The sequence below is a fragment of the Dendrobates tinctorius genome, unplaced genomic scaffold (assembly GCF_039654945.1).
Source record: "Dendrobates tinctorius isolate UK_male_01 unplaced genomic scaffold, ASM3965494v1 ptg000008l, whole genome shotgun sequence".
Lineage (NCBI taxonomy): Eukaryota > Metazoa > Chordata > Amphibia > Anura > Dendrobatidae > Dendrobates > Dendrobates tinctorius.
In genome coordinates this window covers 70,881,757-70,894,675 of record NW_027361676.1, presented here as the reverse complement: position 1 = coordinate 70,894,675, position 12,919 = coordinate 70,881,757, and the positions used below count along the sequence as shown (strand labels likewise).

Genomic DNA, 12,919 nt, shown 5'->3' with positions numbered 1-12,919 from the left:
TACCTGCTTTCCAGTCTTCGTAAGGTGCACCCCATCTCTAGCAAGTAGTCCATCGTATAAGTAGTTCACTCCGTGATCCAGAAATCCAAATCGTTGCTGACGGCACCATCGACGTAGCCAGTTGTTCACCTGCAGAATCTTATTCCACCTCCTTGTTCCATGGCCATCCACTGGGAGGATGGAAGAGAAGACCACCTGCGCTCCCAGTTCTTTCACTTTCTTGCCTAAGTCTTCAAAGTCTCTGCAGATGGTTTCCAGGTCGTTTCTTGCGGTGTCATTTGTCCCCACATGTAGTAGCAGGAATGGGTAGTCATCTGTAGGTCTGAAGAGTCCTGATATCCTGTCAGACACATCTTTAATTTTTGCACCTGGAAGACAGCACATTTCTCTTGAAGTTATATCCGGTCTGCAGATAGCGGCCTCTGTTCCTCTCAACAGGGAATCCCCCATGACCACCACTCTCCGTTTCTTCTTCACAACATTTTTCTTTCTCCATCCAGGAGGACTCTGAAGGCGTACAAGGTTGCTGTTTGTTGGCAAAGTCTTATCCTGATGTATTTCTTCATCGTTTTCCTGCGTGAGAGCCTGGTACTGGTTTCTGAGCAGTATGGGTGCTGACTGCCTCCTGATCCTCCTGCTTCTCTGGGTCACATGTCTCCATTCCTCTGTTTCTTCAGGTGCACTTCGAATTTCTTCTCTTTCTGTAACATGAAGAGATAATTCTGCTCTGTCCAAGAACTCTTCACCTTCCTTAATGATCTTCAACGTAGCTAACCTCTCTTCGAGATTTTGCAACTTTTCCTCCAACAGGGTCACAAGCTTGCATTTGTGGCATGTGAAGTTTGGCTTTTCCACTGGTAAATCTGTGAACATGTAGCAAGAAATGCAGCTCACCAAATGGCTCCTGGCCTCTTCCATCTTGAGATTTCTTAAAAAGATGAAAGATGAGTTATGAGGGAGTCATAAGGATTCATTCACCAGATACTGTACATGCATCCATCATCCCACTGGCAATATGAGTCTATATTAGTGCATGGCCGAGTGGCCATGTGAGTCTTTTATAGTGGCGACCTTCCGGGACCTTCCCCGTGGTCCAATCAGAACAGGCAAGGAACCCGAGCATGTGACCCCTGAACTCCAATGGGAGGTTGAGCCATGGGCATGATTAGTGGAGCGAAAAAGGGACTTAGTCCCAGGAGCTGCTCGCCGCTGGCTAGTGCAGGCTGCTATAGCTGAACCAGGGATGGCAGCAGCAACCAACCTGACAGCACTAGCTTGAGCAAGGCGTCGGGAATGACGTCTTTGCTGAGCAGGCTCCTCTGCGGCCGGGACTGAATGGGAGACCGCAGAAGGCAAGGCTCTGGATTCCTCCTGTGCAGAGGGAGAAACCCGATGCCTAACAGCCATATCTTGATATTTGGAACAAGAGACAATCTCCATCTACTGGCCTAAAGTAAAGAGTGGTTTGCTGATGGCATGTTTTCCACTACATCATCCCTGTTCAACCAACTTTATACAATCCATGTAGTCCACAACGGCCTTCTTGTTCCTGTAGTGTACGCCTTGCTGACAGACAAGAGCCGTTCAACATACCAGAGATTGCTACAAGAGCTGAAGAACATGCAACCTGGACAGCAGCCACACAACCTGATGTTGGATTTTGAACTAGCTGCAATCCAAGCATTTGAGAGTGAATTCCCCGACTTCGAGAAGACCGGTTGCTTCTTCCACCTATCACAGTCAGTTTGGTGTAAAGTTCAAAATGAAGGACTCAAGGTGCAATATCAAGGTGACCATGAATTTGCTAGTTGGATATGCATGATACCTGCCCTTGCTTTTCTACCAACACAGAATGTTGTGCCTTCATTTGAAGCGTTAGTGGAAAATCCTGACTTTCCACAAGAAGCCATACCCATTGCCAACTATTTAGAAGATGCCTATATTGGTCGAATGACTCTGTAGGGGGTGGACTGACCTATGGACCTGTCTGATAAAGACGGAAATGTAAAAGAGAAGATGTATATAATGCTTTATTCTGACTTGTGTATATATGTGTGGGACAAAAGCTAGAATTAGTGGAAGATGGTGTAGTACCTGGTTTTGACCACAAGATGAGGACATAGAGCAGTGAGAAAAGGACTCAACAGCAAGCCTTAGGTTAGGGAAACTGCATAGTCATGGTGGGCGGAGTTACAGGACTGGGAAGCGGATTTCCAGAAGGAGGAGATATAAGGAGGAAGAGTCCCAGGGGCATGATAGACACCCAGGAGGAAGAGAGAAGCGGGAAGAGCTCAGGAGAGGACGGAGGAAGGAGACGCTCAGGAAAGACAGAAGAGAAAGATGGTTACTCGGAGAGGGGGGTGGCCCTGAGAGGACAGCTGCAGGACAGGACGGCAGTGACTAACGGAGGTCTGGGGTACAGGACGGTTGGACACTGAAGAGTAAGTGTTACAGCAGGCAGACTTGGTCGGGGAAGCGCTGTGGCCGTGGGCCTAACGGCAGCCACAGTGAAGAAACCTAGGGGTCTCCGCTGAACGGAAGCAGAAGGAAGGTGACAGGTACCCAGGCCAGGGAGCAGAAGCTGTTGTGTCTGCTGTGGATGTCAAGAGGACACCCAATAAAGTTTGGACCTGATTGAACGGATTTCTGCGTCTGTCTCCCGTCTGTTCCACAGGGGATAGGGACCACCCCCAGTCGGCACACGTACTACAACTCGCAGAGGACATCAGGCACCTTTGTTTCCAGTTCCACTTTGGAATATGTATGAACGAACATTAAATGATCAACAGCGAACAAATAATGATGTTGAAGGATGGCACCGTAGCTGTCAAGAAACATGTGGTACTCTTTTCCCAAATATATACCGGTTCATTAACTGTCTGAAACATCAGCAGGAGCTCGACAGTTTAGAAATTATTTAGATAATAGCAGGAAATCCCACCACTGCAAGAAACAAAAAATATGCTGCAATTTCAGCAAAGGTTAAATGCATTGTGCAAGATTTCAACAATAGAAGCTTAATAGATTATCTGAGAGGCATCGCCTACAGCTTTGAATTTTAGTTGATGGTCACATGTTTAGCTGTAAAATAATTCAAACTAACACTTGCAATTTTTCTCCAACCCTTCCCTCTCATTACCCTTTATGTTTTTTGTTTAACAGTTTTAATTTATACAGTTAAAGCGAAACTCTAAACAAAAAAAACAAACAAGTTTTGCTATGTTATAGTACCTGTGGCACTGATCTTCTTTTCCAATGGAGACCCCCTTCCAGCACCTTCACTTCTGTGTGAAAAGTCCCATCCAAGTTCCAGCAACAGGCTCCATGTGATGCAGGATTTCAGTGGCTACTAAGGAGGTTGTTTCGCCTTAGTAGCAGAACTTGTGGATGGACTCTAGGGGGTGTGGCTACACGGGAAGTGCAACTGTCAGGCCTCTTTCAGACTAGCGGTTTTGATGGCAATTATCGCAGCAGTTTAAAACCGCGGCGGTAATCGCCGAAAAAACCACTAGATAGCACTCGATTTGTACAATGCAAGTCAATGGGCTCAAATCGAGGGAAAACTAAGCAGCAGAAAGCTGCGCGGTTTTCCATTTTAAAACATGTTCTATCTTCCTGGCGATTACCGCCACGGTTTTAAACTGCCGCGGTAATTGCCAGTAAAACAGCAAGTCTGAAAGAGACATCAGCGTGCCCCCTATGATGTATACAGGGCTGCTGGTTCACAAAGCTCCCCTAACCCCATTTGCTCAGTCCTTTACTGGCTTTACACAGGGGGGAATCCCTCCTCTTGTTCAGGATGAAGCACATGAGGGGAGGGGGAAGGGGAACTTTCAGTGAACAAGCAGCCCTGAATGTATCACAGGAAGCCTGAATCCGTCCACAATTTCTGCTACCAAAGGGGCCCGACTTCCTTAGTAACCACTGAAATCCTGCAGCACAGAGCCTGCTGCTGTAACTTGGATGGAACTTTTCACACAAAACTAAATACAATTTAGAAAAAAATTATATTTAAAAGAAAACTAAAGCTGCTGGAAGGGGGTCTCCATTAGAAAAGATCAGTGCCACAGGTACTATAAACATATCAAAAGTTTTTTTTTTTTGTTTTTTTTTTTTTTTAGAGTTACGCTTTAAATATATTGTTCTGCAATGTTGGTTGGTTTGACCAATTGTTAATATTTTTCTGTCTGTTTGTAAAGTTACTTATCTAGAAAACTAAAAGTTGTGGAATTAAAAAAACCCATAACTTGATTACATTTATACAGGGTCCTCTTTCATGCACTTCCACATTGTGTGAATATGTTATCGTACCCAAGGGAATCCCTTTCAGGATTCCTAGCTAGGGATTCCCTTGGTCAAGAAGACTCTCCATACAGGTCGGAACCTCTGCAAAGGGGAGGGAAGTGATTTTTATGATTTTTGATTAATACATGACAGTAAAATGATGGTCACTTGTCTTAGATCAGGGGTGTCAAACTCATATTCACCAAGGGCCATACCAATTTAATGGTTGTCCCGAAAGGGCCATTTGCTACTGAAAGACCGGATGCACACAACTAAGTCCCGTCCAGAACATGCATTTCTCTGCACAGAGCAGTGCATGCCCCTGTATAAGGCATGTCACGGTGAATCAGCTCTTTACCAGGCGCTGTCACATCTTCCCTGGATCTCACTGAAATCATGGAGAGCTATGGCTGACGTCATGTCAGTGAGCGGCCAGGAGACATTCGGCCTCACTGCCAAGGCATTCTTCATGCTTCATGGATCAGTGATCCAGGCAAGATGAAAAGACAGCCGGAAGCAGGAGAAGACGTCACGGGGACCCGCTAGACTGCACTCCGAGACCCAAGGAGCTGTAGCTGCAACAGGTAAGTATGTCAGTTTTTTTGTGTTCTAGGGTGGTAATACTCCTTTAAGCCAAGCCAGAAGAGACACTGGGTGAGCTCCTGAAAAGGCAGCCACAGGAATCCCCAGCAATTGGGGTCCTGTATATTTTACCCCCAGGTTCGTTCAGCCCTAGATGTTTTGTTCCCTGCATGTTGACCCCAAGTAGAGGGTGAAACATCTGGGGTCAAAATGCTAGGGGCAAAACATCAGATGGCGACACATCCAGGAACAAAATGCTGTAGGTGAAACATCCGGGCGCGAAACATCCAGGGGTGAACAGCCGGGGGCGAAACATCCAGGGACGAACTGCTGGGGGCGAAACATCCAGGGACGAACTGCTGGGGGGGCGAAACATCTGGGGGCAAACTGCTGGGGGTGAAACATCCGGGCGCGAACTGCTGGGGGCGCGAAACATCTGGAGGCGAACTGCTGGGGGCGAAACATCCGGGGGTGAACTGCTGGGGACGATACATCCGGGGCGAAAAGCTGGGGGCGATATGTGCGGGGGCGAAACATCCTGGGGCGATGTGTGTTGGGGCGAAACATCCTGGGGGCGAACAGCTGGGGGCGAAAATGCTCTAAGTGAAACATCCGGGGCAAAAAATCCGGGGGTGAAATATCCAGGGGCGAACTGCTGGGGGCGAAACATCCGGGGGCGAACTGCTGGGGACGATATGTGCGGGGGCGAAACATCCTGGGGGCCAAATGCTGGGGACGAAATGTACCCGGGGGGCGAACTGCTGGGGGCGAAAATGCTGTAAGTGAAACATCCGGGGGCGAAAAATCCAGGGGTGAACTGCCGGGGGTGAAATATCCAGGGGCGAACTGCTGGGGGCGAACTGCTGGGGGCAATATGTGCGGGGCGAAACATTCTGGGGGCCAAATGCTGGGGATGAAATGTACGGGGGCGAAATGTACCCGGGGGCGAAGCATCCAAATCCCAACCTCGACAGTGGGTAAAATCCTTGAGGGTTTCCTAAGAAATGCTATCCCTAGAGTATCTCAATAAAAATAAAGAATATCCTCATGACTAAACATGGGTTTATGAGGGATCGATCCAGTCAAACCAATCTGATAAGCATCAGCCTGGAACAGGGAAACGTAGGGGATGTTGTCTATGTGGACTTTTCAAAGGCGTTTGATACAATGCCACACAAAAGACTGATACACAAATTAGAGTAGAGTAATGGGACTAGGGGAAAATGTGTGTAACTGGGATAACAACTGGCTCAGAGATGGGGAAACAAAGGGTGCTTATTAATGGAACACACTGACTGGGTCACAGTTAAAAGTTGGATACTACAGAAGTCAGTATTGGGCCATCTACTTTTTAACATATTTATTAACGACCTTGTAGGGGACGTGCAGAGTAGAATGTCAATATTTCCAGATAATACGAAGCACTGCAGGGTAATCAACACAAAGGAAGATAATTAATAATTGCATAGGGATTTCTAGAAGCTGGATGCTTGGCTGAGAAAGGACAATTGAAGTTTAATGTAGATAAATGTAAGGTCATGCACTTGAGCAGAGGAAATAAAATGTATAATTATGTAATAAATTGTAAAATACTGGGTAAAACTGTCACTGAAAAAGACTTGGGTGTATGGTTGGATGGAAAAAAATCCACTTTTGTGACTAGTGCCACGTAGCTGCTGTCAAGGATAATAAAATAATGATGTTAGGGATGGCGGAACGCACTAAATATTAAATAACGTAAAGTGCGTTCGCCGCCCGGGGTCCACCGTACAGAAGGTGTTAACACTGCTGCTAGATAATGGCGGATTTACAATATGGCGGTATAATGCACTCGGGTTTAACGTCACCCGGGTGCGCCAAGCGATCTCTGTTTATTCACAGACGCCCAAGTGCTAAACACAAAAGGCTGAGCCAGTTAATGTCACAGGTCTCAGAGAAGTGCACGAATGGCATATGGTCACAGAAGCTGGGACCTAGGCAGAGGGTCAGCGTCCGTCTAGACCTACTGTGCGTGCGGCGTCGCTACTGCGGACGCCAAGAGGATCTGCAGACTGCAGCACGGCAACAGACACTGCCGCTAATCGACAATGCACGGTAACAGGCGCACTGTCGGACGCTAGCACTAGGATGCTATAGGATGCTATAGTGGCTGTAGCTTGCCACTGGCTGGTGCTGACTCTAAACCTAAGTCCCTATACGCACTCGTAATATCAGAGGGAGGTGATCTTAATGAGTCATTCGCAGATACATGCATCCATCATCATTCACACAGTTAGCCACTACAGTCTATACTAGCACACAGACCTTTTATAGCCGGGACCTTCTGGAAGCTTACAGAGATGGACCAATCAGATCATGAGAAGGACCTGGGCATGTGACTCACGATCTCCAATGGGAGATCGTCTCGTGAGCATGCCCAGTAGAGCGACGGGAGGACTTAGCCTCTGGAGTGGCTTGTTGCAGAGCAGCCTGCGATGAAATTGCTGGCCCAGAGGTGGGAGCAACAGCCAGACCCACAGAGCTGGTCTGAGCAGAGCGTCTGGGACGCCGGGATTGCTGTGCAGGCTCCTGAGCAGTCGGTGGAGAATGGGAGACCGCTGAATGCAAGGCTCTGGATTCCTGCTGTGCAGCTGCAGGAACCCAACGCCTAATAATAATGAGATGCATTAAAAGATGCATAGATGCTCACGACAAGATCATATTTTTGCCTCTATACAAGTCACTAGTGCGGACACACTTGGTATTAATACTGTCTAAAATATTGGTCTCCGGTGTATAAAAAAGACATACATGAACTTGAGCAGGTGCAGAGAAAAGCGACCAATGTTACTGATGGGTAGACTGCATCGGACTTTGCGCTATTCAGTTTGGAAAAATGAAGGCTTGGCGGTGATTGTATTACAAATGTACAAATACAGTATGAGGGGACAGTACAAAGATCTTTCTAATGATTTTTTTTTTTTTTTTTTTTTTTTTTTTTTACACAAAGCATGGCAACAGGGAATCCTCTTGGATTAGAGGACTGACGGTTTAATCAATCACAGATGCAGATTTTTTACTGTAAGAGCAATGATATTAGAATGCTGTCATATGATGTTGCAATACTTGATTCACTGTTAAACTTCAAGAACGGCCTAGATGCCTTAGTTGAAAAATATAAATATTACAGGTAATGGCCACTAGATTCTGGGATGAGGCGTTTATCTAAGGAACTAGTCTGATTGTCGTATGTGGAGTCAATAATTTTTTTCTCCCAATATGGAGCCATTATTGACTGACCATGGGGTTTTCGCCTTCCTCTGGATCAAAATTGTTAGGCTATAGGTTAAACTCGATGGATTTAACACCTTACTGCCATTGGACGATATAGTACCTCCAATGTCAGTATCCCCCACTTCGATGTGGGTTCCAGGGGTGAGCCCACATCAAAGCCAGGACATGTCAGTTGTTCAAAACAGCTGACATGTGCCCGCAATAGCCGCGGGCAGAATCGCGATCTGCCAGCGGCTATTAACTAGTTAAATGCCGCTGTCAAACTCTGACAGCAGCATTTAACAAACGCTTCAGGCCATTCGTCCGGAAAAAACACTCACCGGTGACCCGCGTCACGTGATCACGGGTCACCGGTGTGTCGGCATGACAACCAGAGGTCTCCTTGAGACCTCTATGGTTGTTGATGCCGGATTGCTATGAGCGCCACCTGGTGGTTGGCGCTCATAGCAAGTCTGTAATTCTGCTACATAGAGGCGATCTGAGCATTGCCTCTATGTAGCAGAGTCAATCAAGTTGTGGCAGCTACTAGCCTCCCATGGAGACTATTGAAGCATGCCAAAAGTTAAAGAAAAATAGTTTTAGAAATTTAAAAAAAAAAATATATAAAAAGTTCAAATCACCCCCCTTTTGCCCCATTCAAAATAAATAAAAAACACATATTTGGTATCGCCGCGTTTAGAATCGCCAGATCAATAAAAAAAAAAGGATTAACGTAATCGCTAAATGGCATAGCGGGAAAAAAATCAAAACGCCAGAATTATGTTTTTTTGGTCGCCACAGCATTGAATTAAAATGCAATAATGGGTGATAAAAAGAACACATCTGCACCAAAATGGTATCATTAAAAACGTCAGCTCGACGCACAAAAAATAAGCCCTGACCCAACCCGAGATCATGAAAAACGGAGACGCTATGGGTCTCGGAAAATGGCACAGGTTTTTTTTTCACCACTAACATAAAAAAAGACATGTTTGGTGTCCATTGAACTCGTAATGACCTGGAGAATCATAATGGCAGGTCAGTTTTAGCATTTAGTGAACCTAGCAAAAAAAAAGCCAAACAAAAAACAAGTGTGGGATTGTACTTTTTTTGCAATTTCACCTCACTTGGAATTTTTTTCCCGTTTTCTAGCACACGACATGGTAAATCCAATGGTGATGTTCAAAATTTCAACTATTCCCGCAAAAAAATAAGCCCTCACATGGCCATATTGACGGAAAAATAAAAAAAAGTTATTGCTCTGGGAAGAAGGGGAGTGAAAAACGGAAAACCGAAAAAAGCTCTGGTCATAAAGGGGCTAAAGAGGCACTCCCATCAAAGTTTTTATCCTCTTAATATATTGCAATCATATTACATAGCACTGTGTACTTACAATTGCTCATTTTGTGTCACAGGCGTGTCAGATACTACAGACAGTCGCTCGCTCTACAGGCTCCTCCTTTTTCTTTTTTTATCAGGTAATTTTTTATTAAACATTTTCAAAAACTGAAAAAACAGGTAATCACATACAGGATAGTTACCAAATAGTGTATTACATAAACACAATAGAACCCCACAAAAATCCCTCCCATCTTACCCCCCACCCTCACTCGACAAAAAAAAACTCTTCTCTCTCGATGCATTTGGTCTCTCAGAGCCAGAGTTTTCCAATTATATCGTCCTCAACGCTCTCATCCATGTTAGTCTAGAAGGAGCCAACCCGGATGTGTTCAACCAAGGCGCCCATATATCCTCCCATTTCTTAATTATTCTTCTCTTTTCGTACACATATTTCTCCATATCTATATTATTATTAACTGCATCAGTAACTTCCGTGATTGTGGGTACAGAAGCCGCCACTCTTACGAGCCTGATATAATATTCGTGAGACTGCAAGCTGGTGTCCCTCCGAGAGCGGCAAATTCTCCACCCAACCCAGGAGAGCCATTTTGGGGTCTAATACCATTGGACATTGATAGACAATATTAAGTAAATCAGTCACATCCCCCCAAAACCTACATAGCTGGGGACAGTTCCAGGTGACGTGTATCAGATCTGCATTGGGCATTCCAAACTTCCAACAATCAGCCTCTCTAGCATAGCCCATTTTCAACAGCCGCACAGGAGTTCGATAAACTCGATGAAGCAAATAAAGATGTGACACTCTCTGCGCCTTGCTAACCGAGATTTTGCGACTTCTTGCAATGCATCTTCCCGTTCATCATCTGTTAAATCACCTACATCAACTTGCCACTTATTCTTCAGTGTCTCCAAGCTTGCCATTCTCTTTTCCAGCATTGTTGCATATATCATCGATATAATACCTCTTGATCCTCCTCCCCTCACTACTCTATCCAACAGTGGAGTTTTGGCTGGGTTACCTAGTGGAATGAGTCACAAGCATGTCTCAGCTGGAGATATTGAAAAAATCTTGCATTAGGAATGGAAAACGTCTGTTTAAGATCCTCAAAAGATCGAAACTCCCCTTCCAAATAAAGCTGTGATATTAGTTTAATCCCTCTCCTCTCCCATAGCTCAAAACCCTTCAATTTATTTAGCTCTGTACATGTCAAGTTTCTCCAAATCAGGGAATGCCCCGTGACTCCATGTATTACCAATATTTCTTTGGCCGTGTTCCATACCTTGTCCATGCACTTCATTGTCGGACTATTGATAGATCGACCCTGACGGAACCACCCCGAGTCTAGCACCTGCACCAGTAAGAGTCCCGTTATATTTAGCGATGCACCAGCGATCCCGACCACGATATGACCCGGTCAGGATCGCTGGTGCATCGCTAAATGGTCGCTAGTGAGCTGCCAAACAGGCAGATCTCACTAGCGATGAAGCGACGCAGCAGCGGTCGTTACTTACCTGTCAGACACGGTGATGATGTCTTCTTCTGCCCGCGTCCACGCCCAGGACGTTCTCGCGCGATCAGCGATAACCAGCGGGGGAGCCAGTCGGAGGTAAGTATCACACATAGCGATATCGCTAGTAATATCGCTGCTGCGTCACAAAATCGGTGTCTGATCTCTCAATGGTCCCCCTGACCCCTGCGATCGATCTAATGTGTTATCCAGTATATTGTCAAAATCACTCAATATTATCATCGGGGCTCCCGGATAGATCTCTACAAACCGAAGACTCTCCTTCAACACTGTTCCAGAATACGGAGGAGAGACATAAAGAGTTACAATCAAACATTCAATTTCATTCAATCTGCCCCTCAAATATACAAACCGACCATCCACGTCTATTTTGGCATCAGATTCACAGAACGTAGTATTTCTTCTAAACAGCACACTCACTCCCCTAGAATAAGGGGAAAAGGTGGAATGAAAACACTTCCCAACCCATAGAGGATGCAAAGATTGAAGTCCATCCTTTGCCATGTGTTTCCTGCATATCACTTCCACCTGCGAACATTATACATAGTCAAGCACTGCTTTACTCTTAGTCAGCTCATTCAGGCTCCGGCCATTCCACATCAATATTTTAAGGTTTCAAGCCATAGTACCCACTTATGAGACATAAAAGCAATAGAGCAGCGTGAGGAAGCATTTATCGCATATACCTAGCCGCAATAACCCCATACATCAAGAGACAATTGAGAGAGAATAGTAACAGTTCCCAACAAGCCCAACCCCCCTTCCCAACCAGTTCAATACCCAATTTAACCATAGTACTGGGGGCCGGGAGTCTTCTTCTCCGCGAGAGTCCAGACCATTAACCATCAGCTCTCCAGAAAAAGGGAAGCGTTGTTAGCAGCTTATCACCGCCAGCAAACAGGAGCTACAAAAAAAAAAAAAAAAAAGAAAGACAAATCCTCTCCATACCAAAGTCCTAGTTCGCTCCTCATATTGCTGGAGTCCTCGTTATCCAAATATTTTCGCATATTCATGGACGTAATGCAAAATGGAGAGAAGAAAAAAAATTTAAAACAAGAAAAGGAAGGATTAAGAAACCATCAAACAAGTCTTTCCACTCTGTAGCCCGCATGCACCACCAGAGCGGACTTAAAGTGTACAACAGGGCAGAAGGGGAAATCCATCATTTCTCCGCCAACAGTCAATCCAGAGGGAGGTATCTCGAAAAAACTCCCAAAAGGCACTTATAGTGCAGATCCATTATCATGAAGTAGTTCATACATCAAGGATAGACAGACTCAAGTCTCCGAATGACGTAATGTTTTCTCATTCTTATCCAGCCAATCCCATGCATCCTTCGGGGATTCGAAGAAATGGGTAGCTTCCATAGCAGCCACTCGCAGCTTGGCCGGATGCAGCAATGAGTAAGGCACCTTTAAGGATCGCAACCGGCGTTTAACATCTTTAAATTGCTGTCTCTTATTTTGAACGTCAATGGAGAAATCCAGATACAAAGAAATTTGTTGCCCATTTATTGTTAGTTCAGTCTTGTCTCTAACCTCTCTCAAGATGGTGTCTCTATCCATATAATGAAGGATTCGGATCAAGACAGTGCATGGCTGTGCCCCAGGCGGCTGAGGTTTAGTGGGGACCCTATGGGCTCTTTCTATTGCAAACAATGGGGACAGAACATTATTCCCAAACGATTTGCTTGCGAATCCAGTCCTCACAGTATTCCACAGCTCTATTTCCTTCTGCCTTCTCAGGGACCCCAACTATACGCACATTATTGTGGCGCAACCGATATTCCAAATAATCCTGCTTGGCTCTGAGTGCTTCTATTACTTTGCCGTATTGTTCAACTCGTGTTCTCACAGGCCATAATACATCTTCCACCTCACTCTGTCTCTCCTCCAGCTCAGTGGTTCTGT

General features: G+C 45.5%; 1 protein-coding gene across 7 annotated transcripts in view; it reads right to left on the bottom strand.

Annotated features, from left to right (window-relative positions):
- Positions 1 to 12,919, bottom strand: part of PRIMPOL (primase and DNA directed polymerase) — a 192,628-nt gene that overhangs the window by 84,530 nt on the left and 95,179 nt on the right. The window lies entirely within an intron of this gene.